Here is a 19522-nt window from a genome sequence, read left to right as displayed (position 1 = left end):
GCCTGGGTTTGATCCTCAGCTCAAAAAAAAAAAAAAAAAATAGACTTGTCTTGTGCAAACATTCCAGAAACCTGAATGGAAAATAATGTCCCATGTAACATGTGTGTAAGTAAAATCCACATACAAATAGACATTAAAAAGTAAAAAAACACTGTATAGCCAGGGGTGGTGGTACAGGCCTCTGATCCCAGCACTTAGGAGGCAGAGGCAAGCAGATCTCTCTCTCTCTGTGAATTTGAATCCAGCCTGATCTACATAGTGAGTCCCAGGGCAGCCAGGGATATGTAGAGAAACCCTGTCTCGAACAAATAAACAAAAAATACAATTTTGGGGCTCCTGGAGAGAAGACTCAGAAATAAAGAGAACTGGCTGCTCTTCCAGAGGACCTGTGTTTGTTTCTAGCACCCACATGACAGCTAACAACCATTGCAATTCCAGTTCCAAGGATATCAAACACCACCTTCTGGCCTCTCTGGGCACTGCATGCAGGTGGTGCACAGATATACCTGTAGACAAAACACTCATGTGGATTTAAAAAAAAGATAATCTTAAAAAACCCATGCCCGGTCGGGCGGGCAGTGGTGGCGCATGCCTTTAATCCCAGAACTCTGAGGCTGAGGCAGGTGGATCTCTGTGAGTTCGAGGCCAGCCTGGGCTACCGAGTGAGTTCCAGGACAGGCTCCAAAGCTACACAGAGAAACCCTGTCTCGAAAAAACAACAACAAAAACCCCACACCTGAAAAATAGACTTTGTATTTCAGGATTGTGATCTTATTATGAAAGATATCAGAAAGGGTTAACACGTTTAGTGTGTTATATAGCAACTTAGGTATATGCTATACAACTTCCATTTTCCACTAATCCCAGCACTTGAGAGGGTGGAAAGTTCATGGCCATCCTTAGGTCAGAGTTCAAGGTAGCCAGCCTAGGGTACTTGAGACAATATCTCAAAAAGCCAGAAACAGGGCTCAGTGTTAAAGGCTTCTTACCACCAAGCATGACAACCTGTCTTAATCCTGGGACTCACACGGTGGAAAGAGAGAACCAACTCTTGAAAGTTCTCTTCTGACTTCACACACTGTCTGTGGCACACACACACACACACACACACCTCCTTGTTGGGGAATATTATTTTAAGGTATGTTATGTTACTTTTGTTTATGTTGCATTTGTGAAACTGTGAAGCTGTGTTACTGTGCCTGTCTAACACCTGATGGTCTAATAAAGAATGGAACAGCCAATAGCAAGGCAGAGAGAAGAGAGAAAAGAAGAAATCTGGGAGGAGATCCAGGAGCCAGAGAACAAGGAGGACTCAGAGCCCAGCTACCCAGCTACCCAATAAGCCACAGAGTAAGAAACAAAGGTATACAGGAATAGAAAAGGAAAAGCTCAGAGGCTAAAGATAGATGGGATAATTTGAGGTAAGGAAATTTGGCAAGAAACAAGCCAAACTAAGGTTGGGCATTCATAAGTAAAAATAAGCCTCCGTGTGTGATTTATTTGTGAGCTGAGTGGTGGGGCCCCCAAAAGAGCAAAAACAATAAGCATCCACAAACACAAATAAATGTAATTTTGGGCCAGGAAAGATGGCTCAGTGATTTAAGAGCATTGAATGCTCTTACAGAGGACCTAGGTTTGATTCCCCATACCTACATAGCAGCTCACAATGTATATAACTCCAGTCCCAGTGGATCTGACATCCTCTTTTGGCCTCCAAGAACATCAAGTATTCATACATATATGCAGGCAAAACACCAATACAATAAAAACATAAAATGTCTTAAATGTAGTTTTTATTATTTTTATTTTTTTCGAAACAGGGTCTCTCTATTTAGTTCTGGCTGTCCTGGATTTGCTGTGTAGACCAGGCTGGCCTCGAACTCACAGATCCTTCTGTCTCCCAAGTACTAGGCATGCCACCATCCCAGGCTGAAATGCAATTTTTAAAACGTCCCAAATGAAAAGGTAGCAGCCAGGTGTGATGGCTCATAACTCAAATCCCAGCCCTGGAAGGCAGAGGCAGGTGACTCACCTGAAGTTCAGCACGCCCGGAGCTAAAGCGTGAGACCTGTTCAAACACAATGAAACAAACCGTATTCTCAGTGATAAGGACTCAAAATAAGCAAAATGTTAAAAATGAACAATTTGTGATTTATTTTCTTCTACAGAATATCTGCCATGGTTGGAATCTCTCCCAAAGTCGTTTGTTGAAAGTCAGTTACCAAAATAAAGCAGCAGGAAGGTGGCTTTCTTTCTTTCTTTCTTCCTTCCTTCCTTCCTTCCTTCCTTCCTTCCTCCCTTCCTCCCTCCCTCCCTTCCTTCCTTCCTTCCTTCCTTTCTTTCTTTCTTTTTTCCTTTGTGGGGCATGGTTTCAAGACAGGGTGTCACCATGCAATTCTAACTGTCCTGGAACTTTCTCTGTAAACCTCCAACTCAGAAATCTGTCTACCTCTGCCTCCAGTTCTGGGATTAAAGGTGTGTGCCACCGCACCAGGCTGAAAGCTGCTTTCTAACAGGACAGGGCCAAGAGGAATCCCTTGCAGAGCTTCTGAGTTGGGTTCAGAGCCTCAGGGATTCAATTTGCAGCCTTGCACAAGGGTTAGGGGTTAGGTTCCTCTTTAGGCCTTTGTTTCTTCTTGAGTTTCTTCACACCATTTTTTGGGAATGAGGATTGAACCTAGGCAGAAGTACTGTCATGCTACAATCCCAGCCCACATCTTTTATCTCTCCCATGTGAGGACGTACTCTGTAACTCAGCAACAAGGGAATATCTTGGAAACCACCACTGGGATCTCACCAGGCATGAAACTTACTAGTGCCTTGATCTTGGCCCTCTTAGTCTCCAAACTTTGATGAATAAATATTGTTTTCAAATTATCCAATCTCATGTATTTTGTTACAGTAGCATAAATGGACTAAGCCACGTTCCATTTTCTTACTATCTTCTAACTTCCACTGACTATACCTATAATTAAGTATCCTTGTCTACACAGTGAGTTGGGGCCAGCCTGGGTACATGAGACTTTGTACTAGTTACTATTTTGTTGCTGTAATAAAACATCATGAACAAGGAAACTTACAGAAGAAGTTTATTTTGGCTTACAAGTTTAGAGGGTTAGAGTACATGATATAGCAGGAACATGGGAGATCACATCTTCAACCATAAACGTGAAGCAGAGATTAAATTGAAAGAGGGGCAAGGTTATGAGTTCTCAAAGCCATTCCCCAGTGACATACTTCCTCTAAGCGAGGCTGAACCTCCTGTAACCTCCCCAAAGAGTGCCATTGATTGGAGACCTAGTGTCAATACCTGAACCTCATAAACAGAGGAGATGGCTCATCAGGTAGAGGCCTGTAAGTCAAGCCTGACTTCTTGCATAAGTTGTCTTCTCATATGCATACAATAAATAAATCAAAAAAATTTTAATGCAGTTTTGTGAAATGATAGATTCCAGATATATGTTTAAGTGATCCACCTGCTATAGTCCCCTGAGTAGCTGGACTACAGACCTGTGGGACACACCCAACTCTCCAGCCAATATTAACTGGGTTATAGGAGGGTACTGGACCAACGTTTAATGAGAAGTTTTTTTGTGTTTTTTTTTTTTTAATGTGTATGTGTGTTTACTTATATGTATGCCTGTCTACCACTTGTGTGCCTGGTGCCTTTTAGAGGTCAGAAGAGGACATCAGATCCTGGGATCTGGAGTTACAGTGGGTTATCTGCTGCTGTGTGGGTGCTGAAAATTGAACCAGGATCTCATGGAAGAGTATCCAGAACTCTTAACTGCTGACCCATTTCTCCAGCCCCAGTTTTTAAAAGGAATTTGTTATTATGTATTTGTCTTTGTGTGGGTATGTGCATGAGTGCTGTGCCTGTGGAGCCCTGTGGCATTGGATGTCCTGGAGCTGGACTTGCAGGTAGTTGTGAGCCACCTGAAGTGGGTGCTGGGAACTGAACTTTGATCTTCTTCCTGCACGAGCCATATGTGCTTCCTTCCTTCCTTTTTTGTTTTTTGTTTTTTGTTTATTTTGTGTGTATGAGTGGTTTGCCTGCATGCATGTCTGTGTACCACATGCATGCTTGGTGCCTGAGGGAAGTGGTGAGTCTTCAGGTGAGTGCTGGGAATTGAACCTGGGTCTTTTGAAAGAAAAGCAAGTTCTCTTAACCACAGAGCCAACTCTCCAGCCCTGCCATATGTGTTCTTAACTGCTCTGCCATCTCTTCATCCAAAATATTTGATTGATTGATTGATTGATTGATTTTCGTTAATTTGTTTTAGTGTTTTGCCTGAATATGTACCATGTGAGTGAAGTACTAGTTGTGGCCAAAAGAGGGAGTAGGAGCATCCTGGAACTGGAGTTACAGGCAGCTGTGACCCACCATGCTCTTCCTCTGAAAGAGCCACCAGGACTCTGAGCAGCTGAGCCATCTCTCCATCCTTGAGTTTGTTGTTGTTGTTGTTTTGTTTTGTTTTTCTTTTTTTCTTTTTGTCTTTGGGTGAGTATGTGCGTGTGTGCATGTGTAATGTGTACCTTATAATATACTTGAATCTTTAGAACGATTTGCTGCTTAGACTGTTGGCATTGGTTTCTGCTACTTGTGAGCCAAGAGGCTTAGCCAACTGAAGCACTCCAGGGAAAATTGTAAAATTCACCTCTGGGGAAGATTGCTCTTTTGAAAGATAAATTTAATGTGTCTTCTGGGTGTATGAAGTAGAGAAAACTTCACTCTGAAGAACTGCAGAACAACTATTAACAACTGTAATAAACAAGATGTAAAAAGGAGGCTGTGCCCTCACAGGTACCTTACCAATGTGCTATGGGATGTCTTTCTGGATGCTATGAATTTATGTTGCTCTCATTGGTTGATAAATAAAGCTTTTTGGCCAATGGTGAGGCATAATAAGGTTAGACAGTACATTCAAACTAAAAACAGAGATGAAGGGCTGAGTCAGAGCAGACGCTGTGAGCCATCCAAGAAGCAAGATGTGAAAGAACTGATAAGCCATGAGCCACATAGTGATACATAGATTAATAGAAATTGGTTAATTTAAATGTAAGAGCTAGCTAATAATAAGCCTGAGCCACCAGCCAAACTAAACCCAAGTTTAGTAGCCTAGGGTTTTTTTTTTGGTTTGATTATGTGAGACAGGCTATCCTGGAACTCAATATGTAGCCTGGGTTGGCATTGGACTCTGATTAGTCTTCCTGCCTTAGCTTTCCAAGTGCTGGGCTCATAGTCTAAGCTACCATGCCTGACATGGGAACATAGCCCAGTTGTTGGTTTATTTGAAGGCAGAGTCTCACTCCAGAGCTACATGGCAATTTCAAAACAAAACAAAACAAAAACAAACAAAAGACAGAGGCTCAGTATGCAAGCCCTTGGCTGGTCTGGAACTTACTGTAGCTGGAAGTTTTCCTGGTCTCGTCCAGCACCAAGGTCCCACACCACTTATAAAATTCCTGTGTCCCACCTGGTCCTGCAGCTGCTCATACCCAAGTAAACACACAGAGGTTTATATCAATTACAAATCGCATGGCCTATGGCTCAAGCTTCTCACTAGCTAGCTCTTATATCTTAAATTAACCCATTTCTATTAATCTATAAGTTGCCACATGGCTGTGGCTTACCAGTCTGCTGACATGTTGTTCCTTCAGTGGTATCTGGTGTCTACTTTTTTCTCTCCTTTCTCTTTTTCTCTGTCTGTTTGGATTTTCTACCTGCCTCTAAGATGCCTTGCTATAGGCCAATGGCTTTATTTATCAACCAATCAGAGCAACGTATTTTCACAGCATACAAAAGACATTTCCCCCATCAACTTACTACCAGGCTGGCTATGAACTCATAGTGATCTACCTGGCTCTGCCTCCCAAGTGCTGGTACTAAAGGTATGCATTCCCCACCACAGCCTGCTTGTTAACATAGTCTTAACTGTGCCTTGGGAAAATAACCAAATATACTGGGCTTAAGGAGAGTATATTGCTCAGTGTGTAGATTTGCACAGACTCTTGGGAAGATTTTTAAAAATATATGGTGTGTGTGTGTATGAGTGTATGTATGTCTTGTGAACCATGTACATTCCCCAAACTAGAGTTATAGACTTTTGTGAGCTGATGGGGGGTGCTGGGAATTGAATCTACATCCTCTCCAAGAGTAGCCAGTACTCTAAACTCCTGAAACATCTCTCCCTGGAAAATTTTTTTAATGTATTCAAATAATGGGATACAATATGGCAGAGAAACTATAATTTTATATTATATGATATGAATTGTAGAAATACATGTTGAAAGTAAGTAGCCATGTAATGAAGCATGCAGATAAGTTTTACAAAATTCAAAGGCATGTACAAACAATTACATTGTTGGCTGGGGTGTATCTTAGTGGCAGTGACTCAAACCTCAGGACCAAAAAAAAAATTTCTAACTCCAGTGGAGCATTGTAGTGTACAACAGCACTTGGGGTGGAGGCAGAGGGACCAGGAGTTCAGAGCCAGCCTAGTTTGCAGAAGAGCCTGAGCCAGAAGACTCCACTTGCTATTGCCTCAAACAAAACTCAGGATTAATCAGGAGGATTCTGAACTGGGGTTATATAGTGATGCTGTCTCAAACCCCTTCCCCGAAGCACAGTGTTTAGGAAAAAAGAGCTATTTACATAAAGAAAATGGAAGAGCTGAGGATGTAGCTTAGTGGTAAAGAGCTTGCCTTGCATGGGGAAGACCCTGAGTTCAATTCCCAGTACTCAGAACAAAACAAACCACAAAACCTTAAAATGACCTTTAAAAATCAAGAAAATGAGTACCTTTGCAGGAAAGCAAGAACAAAGATGTGAGCATTGCAGCTCAGATGGAAAGTATTCGGGAGCCAGGGAATACCACAAGTCACCGCACAACAAACTTCACACAAGAGATTTATTGGGAGGGAAAAAATCCAGGAGGGTGGCTGCCTCTGCTTAGGCGAGAAACAGCAGGAAACTGAACAGGATACAAGACTTACACAGAGTTTTGTGGGGAGGGTGATAATATTAAAAGGTCAATTATTGAATCTACTTTTTAAAAGAAACTACTTGTTTTAAATAGGATAAGTAATGAAAATTTTTATCTGAATTTGTCAAATGATAATGGACTGGACATTGTTAATATATATAAAATGGAGTTTTTTGCCTGAATCTGTCTGATAATGGACTAGACATTGTTAATGTAATTCTTGACTGTATATATTGTATATACTTATTGGATATAGTTCTTCTTGTATTAGTTATAAGATTTTTTAAAAAAAATTTAGACAAAAAAAGGGGAGAAACACTTTTAATCCCAGGAAGTAATGGTAGAAAGCAGAAAGGTATACAACGAGTGAAAACCAGGAACAAGCCTGATTAAGCTTTTAGCAATGAGGAAGCTTCTTCTTCTTTTTTTTTTTTAGCTGAGGATCGAATCCAGGGCCTTGCGCTTGCTAGGCGAGTGCTCTACCACTGAGCTAAATCCCCAACCAAGACTGGAAGCTTCTTTAAAGGCTCACTTCCTGGGATTAAAGGCATGAGTCACCATGCCTGCCTATTTCCAGTGTGGCCTTGAACTCACGGAGATCCATGCCTCCAGAAGGCTAGGATTAAAGGCGTGTGCCACCATTTCCTAGCCTCTGTATCTAGTGGCTGTTCTGTCCTCTGACCCCAGATAAGTTTATTAGGGTGCAATATTTTGGGGAATACAATATCACCACAGAAGGGGGTGGAATTTTTCAGAAAGGAGCTTTCCAGGATGAGGATTTGTGGGATTCATGTCCAGAGATTGAGTTTTTTACTCTGCAGGGTGGGAGGTTCTTAAGGGAAAGGTATCCTGGCTGTCAGAAGCCAGGCTATACTTATAGCTGTGAAGGGAAAAGTATCCTGGAACACCCATGAGGTGATGTTTTATTTGTATGTTAATACATAAATAAAACAGAGCTTTCCTACATCTCCTTCAGAGAGACAACTCCCTCCCAGACAGCTCCTGGTTTTGTCTCAGCTCATCCCAGTTCAGCACTGCTTTTCTTTTCTTTTCTTTTTTTGGTTTTTTGAGACAGGGTTTCTCTGTGTAGCTTTTATAGCTTTGTGCCTTTCCTGGATCTTGCTCTGTAGACCAGGCTGGCCTTGAACTCACAGAGATCTGCCTGCCTCTGCCTCCCGAGTGCTGGGATTAAAGGCCTGTGCCACCACCACTGCCCAGCTTCAGCACTGCTTTTCTTGAAGCTGTCTGACCATTGCGGGAATCTTAGTATCCAGGAATGCACTCAAACTTAGAGGTGCTGGTTCCCTGGCCCCTTGCTAAGGAGATACAACACTAATGGAGAGGGTTTGTATAACTTAAGGGGGTCTTTGTGCTAGGATGATTATGAGTGATCTTTTCATTATGACAGATGCTCTCCCAGAACCAAAGTCCCTGACGCTGCAGCTCAGCTTTACTGCTTCCTCCTTGCCAGTAGCCCTTCCCCAGGCCCTGTACTGCCTGTTTCAGCTTCACCTTGAGGGAGGCTGTGCCTGCTTCAGCTTTCTGCCTGCACTCTCTTGCCAGGTTCTAACTGCAGAGAACTTCTGGCTGTTGTTTTTACTCTATCTTAGAGAGACAGGACTTAGCAGATAAGATTTGCCTTGTTCCAAGAGGTCTTTTTGTGTTTTCTTAGAGCAAACCACATGTGAATTCCCACACTCTTCTAGGTTAATCTAATGTTGCCCTTATAGAAAGAGAAATCTCTGAGAAGCAAAAATCGAAAAAGCTTTTTAGTTTTTAGAGAGAGATTACTAAGTTTTTTTCCCCCAAGCTTGCTTTTAGTTTGAGAGAAACCGCTCTGTCTTCCCAAAACTTCTATTCTCTAAACATTTTGGCTTCAATGGCCAAGAGGAACCAATTCTGTTGGTAAGGTGTTGTACAAGTGTTCTCAGGCACTGCTGACAGAGCAGAGGGTTTTTGTTTTGTCTGTCTGCATCCACCGCAGGGGAAACCTCTTTACTCTGCTACTTGGACTTAGCATTTTAGCTATCCCCAGGCCAAAAGCTTCCATAGGAATCTTTTTTTCTGCCTGTTAAGCTCCAAGAAGAGCATTTTTCTGCCCATTAAGCTCAAAGAAGATAGATTTTTTCCCAGTTTGCCTGCACAGCCCCACAGTTAGAATACTAAAGACACAGTTCCTCTGTCTTGTCACTTATTTTAAGCTATATTCCTACATTCTACGTTTCTACATTATATTACTACACTCTACCTCCCTTACTTTTCATAGATAGAAATTAAGAGAGAAAGAAAGAAACCTTAATAGAGAAATACATGTACACTGCAGTCTTACCCAGACATCTTTCAGCCACCCATTCTACCTCCTGAGAATAAAAACCTCCGCCTTCACTTTTACTGCAAAAACTGGACCAGCCCACCTGCTTCCTATGTGGCTTTCTCCCCAAGCTATTGTCAAGTCCCTGGTCCCTGTTCAGGTGCCATTTGAGGGAGACCATCTCCCTCTGATTCCTCCAGGGCACTCTTGAGCAGGGAGAAATGATGAATTTGTAGATAGAAGTATATATAGAGAGACAGACAGAAAACACAGGATAGCCTTGGGAGGGCCTGGGTCTGAACCCATCAGCCCCTTTTGTCTCTACTAAAGGGTTTTTAAAGGAATGCCAAGGGGTGGAGCAAAAGACCTCCCCACACCACAGCCAAGTGCAGACTATCTCAGACATCTGGTGACCGTGCACGTGGTCAAGCCATCCCCTAATGTAGCCCTGCTGTGTAAAGCAAGCTCAGATCTCACCAAAAAGCCTTTGTGGGCTCCCACAATGCATGATGTGTTTCCAGGATGCAGGATGGTTCCAGGATGCTGGAAATGGTTCCAGAATGTGGTTGAGACTGGTTAGTGTGATCAGAAATATTGGAAGAATCATCTGGTTTGGGCCTCACAGCCAGAAGTTGTTTTTCCTTGAATAGCTTATGTCATGTGGTCACTTTTGTTAAGATGAGAGTGAGGTCACATGGCAAAGTCTATCCTTTCCAATTCTAGCAAAGATGGCAGTCAGCCACATGGCTATCTACATCCCAGTGAGGGGACAGGGGCTAAGGTGGCAGAAAGCCACATGTTTCCTTTAAGATTACCTCTGTATATATTTTAACTATTAACCCTGGTGTTATGAGTTTTAAATTAACCCTTTTGTTACAACTTTTACAGGGTTTTAATCATACCCAATATGCTTACAAATCTTGAGATACAGAAAGTTTATATAATAGTTCTACAAATCTTGTGATAAGATTTATACCTAAGCAAAATTTTTAGAGAGTTAAACCAAAACCAAAAGAGTATGAGATATGTAGCAATAGTCCCTGTTGGGAAAAGTCTGTCCCTTATTTTGTTTTGCTCTCCTTTCTCTGTCACACAGCAGGTGGCTCGCCTGATATGGGGCAGAGATTTTTGAAGAAACCTTTAAACAAGCATGCTTGGGTCTAGAGGAGGGGGAGCCACACCCTAACTCTAGAGCTAGACTTTAATTCAAGTGGGACAGCATAAAACAACAGTTTAATGCCCTCAAACCTAAAAGACACCCAAGTCCTTGTAAAACTGAATCTAGTAAGCTGAGAACAAAGAAGACTTAGAGATAGGAAAGTTCTGAGCCCTGACTATAGACAACGGATGCTGCAGAAGGGAGCTGAGAGATGCAATAGCCAGTGAAGAGTGTGCGCAGGGTGTGTGTATGCTGCAGTTGGCCTACCCCTTTGCTGTCTCCCCCTTCTGTTAGATCTGGTTCCTAGCTCCCACTTTGCAACAAACTTACAGATTCATCTATAGTAACTTAAACAACAGGATATTTACACAGTGTGTCAGGGAGAGGAGACTAGGCAAAAACAAACAACGCTTGGATCAGAGAAATAGGGAATGGGGAAATCTCTTTACATTTCCCTGATCACTCATTTATTTATAAAGGTCCCAAATAATAAATAAAGGCTACCATTAGGTAGCCCTTTGGATTGATTACCTAAGGGGTATTTGTTAGGGTCTACAAGAAGTCCCATACAAGACTACCAATCATATATGCAATCAACAAGAACATTTAATAAAAAATTCCATCATGCTGGGGTCAAACCATCTGATAAATTAGCAAATGACCATCCCAAGAGAAACTCACATGCTCCTTTTAAACAAGATTGCTTTCCACATGGAGAGGTGTGATTGTCTGGCTCCTGCAGCCTACACTACCCATGTGGACATCTCTCCTGCTTGCACTCCTCCTAGCAGCCTGGAAGACCCGCAGCTTAAGCTCTAGCCTGCTGTATTCGCTATGTGGCTGAGGCTCTTGCAGCCTGCAGACCTACTTGGACAGTCCCTTATCTTCTGCTCTTTACTCTGGAAGTTCCAACCCACACTGAGGTTCGGTAACTGTCACGCCTACAAGGCGGGGCCAAGAGAGGACCCTGAAGACAGGAGATTGGGATGCGCTGGCTCTCTTGGTTCCTGGGCCCTGGACGCTGGAGGTAGACCCAGCAGAGTTCTCCAGAGAACACCGCCAGACTGAGCCACACCTTTCTCAGACCCTGTTACTTATCCCTTCACTTGTGAGTTACCCCACAAAATAAACCTCCCTTTTAACTGCGTGGAGTGGCCTTAACTCCACCAACACCACTGTGCTCTCCGTCACTTTATGCCTGCGGTCCTGCAGCTGGTCTCATTCTCAACTTCCTCTTGGAACTTGTAGGAACAAACTTGCACGGTGTTCTACTTTGCAACTCTCTCTCTCTCTTCCTCTACTCACTCAGATTTTATTACAATAGCATGGCCTCAATACAAATCAATGGCTTTCTGTACCCCAATAATAGGTTTCTCTGATGACACAGTAAGCCAGATCAAGTCAAATTAAAAGTAAAAGACCAGGTTTATTCTGAGCAAAGCAACTCCTTGGTGTGTTTACCAGCCCCCAGAGATCCATGTAGGGGAAGGGCAGGAAAAGAAATTCATGGCCAATTTAAAGTAGGAAGCTTAAGTACCTTGTAGGCGCAGGGTGATGATATGTCCATCACAAGCTGTGTTTGTGTTCAATTATAGCTCTTTAGGTGGGGATTGGGCAGCTGGCAGCTTCAGGGGAGGAGCTGCTGCAACTTCCATGAATGCAAAACTGGACTTTTTGGTGATTTTTCTGAGAGGGCAGGGTTTGAAGAGGCAGGAAAGGCGTTTTCTCAGCTGGAAGTTCCAGCCAAACATCCTGACCTTGGTGGATATATGGGTGCTGGCTCAAATCTGACTACTTCCTGTTAGCATGGGATGACATGGGCTCCTGCTCAGCAGGAGGTATGGCCATCCTGGAAACCTTAGGAGGAAACCGGGAGGAAGCAGAGAAGGCAAGTTGCTAGGAGAAAAAAAAAAAAAGATTATTAACATCAGCCTTATGAATGGGGCTAGCCATGGGAACAGCAAGAATGGAGTGGCTATGTGTGCCCTGGTTATATTGATGAAGTTCTTCAGACAATTTGTGGAGTGACTCAGTATTAGTTTCCACCAGGCCAGATTCTTGACACAGGAGCAGCACTCTTTCCCCAGAAACACGCAGGTGTCTATAAAACAGCTGGAACATATTTACACCTTGGTGTCATAGCAAAGGCTAGGGCTTTGGGTTAAAAGGCATGAACATTTTTCCTATGTCTAGAGAGCCTGGTTTTAGCCCAAAGTCTGTACTTAGAAGACAACCAGAGGAAATTTAAAATCTTGAACTTATGACTGAATAGAAGATAGTTAGTGCTCTATCAGTTTACCATGATAGACCCCAGACTCAGGGTACTATCCTCTCTGGTGGGCGCCCCAGAAACTCAGACTCCAGACCAGTGGATGCAATCAGCAAGAGGATTTTATTGATCATTTAGGCAAACAGGCTCCCTGCACTGGGCAGTGAGAGAAGCCCAGAACTGCAGTTACAAGCATCTTTTAATGGCAAAACCCCACAAAATTAGCATAGCATTCAGGATTGGCTAGTTTGAAGATCAGCCCAGGGTGGGAAAGTACAGCTGTGGGAACTTTCCATGGAGCCTGTTTTTCTTCCCAGACTAGCCACAGGATGTTCTGCTGGAGCTACAGAATGTTGCAAGTTGGGCTGACAATTTGGGGCCTGGTACTGATATTCGTTCCTCTTTCTCATGCTTAACTCTTTTAATGAGTCCATTTATTAATGCTAAAACTTGGAACCTCTGAAATTCCAGTATAATAATAGCATAGAAAGTGGACAGAAATCTGAAACATTGTATATCTTAAATCATTTTTGTGTTCCTTTAGTGGAAGGTTATATCTGGAACCTGTTTATTCTTTACTGTGAAGTCTATGAACAAGGCAAACCTGTCTGTATTTTTAATAAGAAACTTAACTAATGAACTACCAAAGTAGTTTAGCCGTGGAGGATTGGGCAGAGAGCTATCAGTAGCCTAGTCATCAACACCATCAGACCTGGGAAGGATAAAGTTCACCTGGGTAAACACAAGTGAAGCAGCTTCTGAACTGACTACCTAGACAGCTACTCCAGTGTAGACACATTTCTAAATGGTCTTAATAAATAAAAAGCACGGAGCCAGAAATTTGGGTTAAAGCCTGAGAGAAAGATCAAAGGACTAGGACAAACCACAGCTAACCTCACCTCACCAACTCCACAGCTTCCAAAGGGAGTTTCCTCCTCTATGCTCACCTTTATATACCTTTTCTGTTCCTCTCATTGGCTCTCTTAGCCCAGCTCCATCACTTCTTCTTCTTGCCCAGCTCTGTCACTTCCTGTCTGTCTGTACAGACCTCCAGACCTTTATGATTAACTATGTTAGAATCTAAGGCATGTGCCACCACGCTTGGCTCTGTTTCCAGTATGGCCTTGAACTCACATAGATCCAGACAGATCCCTGCCTGCGAGTGATAGGATTAAAGGCATGTGCTAACACTTTGTGACTTTTGCTTAATATAGTGGCTCGATTCTTTCCCTGATCCTTGGGTAAATTTTATTGGGAGACACAGTATATTGGGGGACACAATACATCACCACACTCCCAAGTTCCTCTGTGGTCATTGGGGACAGAGGTCCCAGGGCAGTATCAATCTTCAGCTGCCAGCAAACCTTGTCTAGTTCACAGACTGGAGAGGATCTTGGGAGCTGATGAGGTGAAAGGCAGTTTTTTTCTGCTCCATGGCTGGATTTGCTACATTTAAAGCATGCTCCAGGTGGATGTTCTTCTGTGCCCATCCATCTTCTCTGGAGGAGATGGGGTGCTGCCAGGAGCTGGCATGTCTCTATCATGGAAAGCTTTGTTTTTTCATTAAACATTTAAAATGCCATATTCTCGGATCTCTGAAGCGTTTGGGGATCATTATCTGCCAGGCATATCTAAACTAGACAAATGTTTGTTTTTAGTTACTTGTTTTAGTCTTAACTTTGAGAAGATATATAAGCTAAATCTGAACATATCAAAGAAGTTGATCCTTTATGAGGTGACTTACAGTTAACTTGTATGTCTTATAAGATTAGGGTTTTATAGCTTTATTCCTGTTAAGTTTAGCCTTAAATAACCATTTCTGAACTGAAGTTCTTTTAATATCAAGATGAGACGTTTAACTCATAAACACTACACCATTATTGAATGTAACAATTTTATGTATGTCTTAGTTTACCAAACTAGCTACAGCTTAACAATGTTAGTAAAAGCAAGAAGGTTAGATATACATTCCTAAATTGGTCTTTGTTAGACTCCACTTGTAGAAGGCAAAAACCAAGTTTCATCAATTTAGTGTCTCTAAAATCAATACTAAGGGGATTACTCATATGTTACAAAGTCTGGCTGCCAACAAGATATGTCCCTGTACATGAATGCATGGAGGGGCAGCTAATTCAATACCTCAGTAAACCAGCATTGTTTTGAATCTTACCTTTCAGGGCTGGAGAGATGGCTCAGTGGTTAAGAGCACTGACTATTCTTCCAGAGGTCCCAGGTTCAATTCCCTGCACCCACATGGCAGCTCACACCTGTCTGTAACTCTAGTTCCAGGGCTTTGGACACCTTCACACAGACATACACACAGGCAAAACCACCAATGCACATAAAATAAAAATAAATAAAAAAACCTTACCTTTCATAAACCTTGTTTTTAGGACAAGATAGGAATTATCATACAGAAATCCATCCTAATCCTAAATATCCTGGAGACCTTTCAGATCAATATCAAGGAGGTGTCTCCTTGGTAGACCCACTCCATGTGGTCACCTTTAATCAAGATGGTGAAGTCACATGACATCCCTTTTCTCCAGCCTTAGTCAAAACTGCCCACAAGCCTGTACTAATTTAGATGGTGGCAAACCATGTGTTGTTTCTGAGAACAGTTCCAATTTGGAGTTTAAGCCAACCTTTTGTTACAGATTTTTAACCATACCCAATTCCTTAGCTTTTTAAAAAATTATTATTAATGTAGAACAGCATAAAATAACTTTAATATTATTTCTATCCAAATGACATATAAACCTCTGTCATTACATCAGATTCAGTGGCCAGAAAGCCCAGAGGCAAACTTTGACCCCAGACATCTAGTTGCAATAATAACAGCTGAGCTATTACCAAGACACAAAGAACATGTAAACACAGGCATCCAAGACCAGTCAGAAACAAGCATACAGTGGCCACACACATTTACACACCCAGGTGAGCCTGAAGTAATTGTGTGTGGCTCCCGTGTCCACAAGAATATGTACAGGCACAGATCCATATATCCATACAAAACAGACAGAACTTTTCTTTTCTTTCTTTTTTTTTTTTTAAGATTTATTTATTTATTATGTATATAGAAGTGTGTGTCAGATCTCATTATGGATGGTTGTGAGCCACCATGTGGGTGCTGGGAATTGAACTCAGGACCTCTGGAAGAGCAGTTGGTGTTCTTAACCTCTGAGCTATCTCTCCAGCCCCGACAGAACTTTTCTAACAGTGAGACAAACAAAATTTTCCATGGGAAACAGACTTTGGTACAAATTATATAGATTTTAAACCATGCCATATGAGCAACTTACAAATCTTGAAATAAGAGTTTACAGTATAGAGCAGCATGCAAGAAACCATAGGAATAAAAGATTTTAAGAGTGAGGAATTAGAGCCTTAGAGGCAAGAGACCTTGGAAATGCAGCAGGGTAAGTTTAGGTACACATTTAAGGACCCTTTGTCTGTGGCAGTAGTAGTTAATGATTTGTGACCAACCAAAGGGGGAACTTAACTTTGCTGCTGGTGGATGGGGTGCTGAGTGATTGGTGAGCCAAAGGGTGAGTCTGTTGCAGATGGCCTGGAGATAAGCGATAGGGTCCCAGTGAAGCTTAGACCCTGAGGGGAAAAGCAGGCACTAGGAGAGCCTATCTGAGTCATGACACCAAATGTAAGCATTACAGCTTGGATGGAAAGGTATCCTGGCAGCTGGGAGCCAAGGAATACCACAAAGTCATACTACACAACAAACCTCACACAAGATATTTATTGGGAGGGAAAATATCAGGAGGGTGGCTGCCTCTGCTTGGGTGAGAAACAGCAGCACACTGAACAGGATAGATATAGTTTCTTGGGAAGGGAGTAGAACTTTCCAGGGTAGAGATTGGTGGGATTTTATGTCCAGAGATTGGGCTTTTTGCTCTGCAGGGTTGGGGGCAGGGTCCAGCAGTTAAGGCAGTTAGAGTATTCTGTGGGTCGAACCTGGCAGAGGTCCTCGGGAGAGGGGCCTGGCCACTCATGTGGCTCCAGGGGCTTACAAAAGTGAACCCTGGGAGTCAACAGTGCAGCTCAGAGTTGTTTCTTAAATTAGGTGGTATAGTCATAGGTGTTTTATTTATTTATTTATTTATTTATTTGTTTGTTTGTTTGTTTGTTTATTGTGTATGTTCAACTTAAAATTCATGGGGTTATGGTTGAATTGGCAGTTACTTGACAGTTCATGTCCTTCATGCATCACTCCCACGCACTGTGTGCATCACACTTGGCTTTTCTTTGGGATAGAGGGGAATAGGTTTCTGCAAAAACAGCTATCCTGAAGTGTTGATTGAGCTTATGTGCAATTATTTTCCCTGCTCTGGAGACTGGGTGATTTCTCTCCAACATTCCCCAGAAACTCTAAAACAGTATCAGATAGAAAATCAATTCAAGCCCGCAGAATGCTATTTGGATTTATGATGTTGCAAAGCAGAGCTGTGCTTTTTAGTTATCAAGATGCTAAAGACAATCTTGTCTTAATTTCTACCCAGCTCCCAAAAGTTTCATTTTTCTTTCTTACTGATAGTGGAGTGTAATCTTTCCTCTCCCTCAGTCATAAAGCTTTAGTTTCTGCTGTTTTTTGAAGAAAAACTCTTCCTTTGAGGCTGGAGAGATGGCTTAGCAGTTAAGAGCACCTCTTTTTTTCTCCCCAGGAAATTGCATTACATTGTTAAATGAATGATATAAGTACAATATCCTGAACAAGATTAAAAAGATATGTATGGCATTTTCTAACAATATCAAGCTCAATATATGTAATTTGTATACAATATAAAACAATCCAATCCAATGTCAAGTATTTAAAACTAGTAATTGTCTTTTTCTTTTTAACAAGAACCTTAAATCTAATCTCCTTTGCTTAGCCCTTTTCCTAACCCTTAACAACAACTTGTAACCAACCCTCCTAAACAATGAAATTATTCCAGACCCCAAACCCATTAAAAGACCAAAAAAAAAAAAAAAAAACCACCCGCCCCATACCACCTCTTTGGGAATGTGGGCATTGTATTCTTAAAATTGGTTCTTGCTGGATATGGGCGAAGGTATCTTTATTTTGAAAAGAAAATTTTGGGTTAATTGTCAAATTCTAGGAAAGGAAGATATATCCTTTGTTGTCCAGTCTGTGTATAATGCCAAAATTCAGGGTTTATCTCAAGTCCTTATTCAAGAAGTCTTTGAAACTGGATCATCTCAAGCTAGCCCTCTCAAAATTGCTCTGAGTACTTTGTAGTCCAAAGCTGATCTGTAGGTGATGTTTGTCAGTTTAGTGATATCATTACTGTCCACGTGGAATTGTTGTTGTTGTGGGGCCCCATCTTCTTCCTGGAGACTTCAGTTGATGTTGGGCCTGGCCGTGATTTCCTGCAGAAAACTGTTAAGAGACCTGAACACAAAGACATGTATAGGCAGCTAACTGAAGCCTTTTTTTTCTAGAATTAGTTAGTACTCTATATGATCATTAATATCTTAACAAAGTTTTATATATATATATATATAAATAAATAAAAATCTTGTAAATTTTGATCTAAAATTCATACTTTAAGAAAAGTTCAAAGAATCAGAATAGAATCAAAATATTGAGATTAGTTGTAATAGAATACTCCCTTAATTAATTTGTTTTTTCTCCTGTCCCATATCAGTAGATGGCTCTTTCTTCTGGCATGATACAGGGAGTTTTCATTTTCCTTTAAACAACATGTTTGATTTTAAGAAGGAGAGAGCCATTCTCCAACTCCAAAGCCAGCTTTAAATTTTAATTGAACTGGGACTACAAGAAGACCAATAGTGTTAAATTTCTTTAGAGAAGAGCAGAAACAAACATTTAGGAAGACTTATGAAATTTTGTAGATGATATACCAACAGGCCATTTTACTCTTTTTCTTGGGACAGATGATTTGTTCTTTTTCTTCATTTGTCTCATTTTTCCAGTGTTCTTCAGATTCCTTAGCCTTCATTATCCTAAAAGACAAAAACAAAAACCTTTTCCCAAGACTAATTTTGGGGAGGTTCCCTTTTGGCAAGTTATATCTGATTAAATGAAAAGGCATGTGATAATGGTGTAAGTTAGTTTAAATTGGATGGTCATGCTGGTTGATGAACCTCCTCTAATTAACCTCCTCTAATTAAGAGGTCTCTCTTGTTCAAATCTAACCTTTATCAGTTTTGATGGTACCCACAGCTTATCTTCCCCTGCAGAAACAAAAGCAAAACCTCGTCCCCAACGTAACACATATTCTGGTTTCCATTCTTCAGCCATTTGTGATTCTTCTTTTGAGAATTCTCTGTTTAGCTCTTTAGCCCATTTTTCAATTGGATTGTTCAGTATTTTGATGTCTAGTTTCTTGAGTTCTTTATATACAGTGGAGATCAGTCCTCTGTCAGATGTGGGGTTGGTAAAGATCTTTCCCCATTCTGTAGGCTGTCTTTTTGTCTTATTGACTGTCTTTTACCCTGCAAAAGCTTCTCAGTTTCAAGAGGTTCCATTTATTAATTGTTGTGCTCAGTGTCTGTGCTGTTGGTGATATATTTAGGAAGTGATCTCCGGTGCCAGTGTGTTCAAGAGTACTTCCTACTTTCTAAGAGCACCTCTTATAGAGGACCTGGGTTTGGTTCCCAGCATTCACACCAGGTAGCTCACTAGTTCCAGTAAATCTCTCTGGGGCATCTGCATGAACATGGTATGTACATATAGACAAGTAGGCACACATAGAAATATGTCTTTCTAAAAAGAAAAAAAAATGGGCTGGGCCTAAGGTATGGTGACACACACACAC

Source organism: Onychomys torridus, chromosome 8 (assembly GCF_903995425.1).
Source record: "Onychomys torridus chromosome 8, mOncTor1.1, whole genome shotgun sequence".
NCBI classification, from domain to species: Eukaryota; Metazoa; Chordata; class Mammalia; order Rodentia; family Cricetidae; genus Onychomys; species Onychomys torridus.
The sequence above is the reverse complement of the archived record's forward strand: the minus strand, read 5'-3'. Positions refer to the sequence as shown.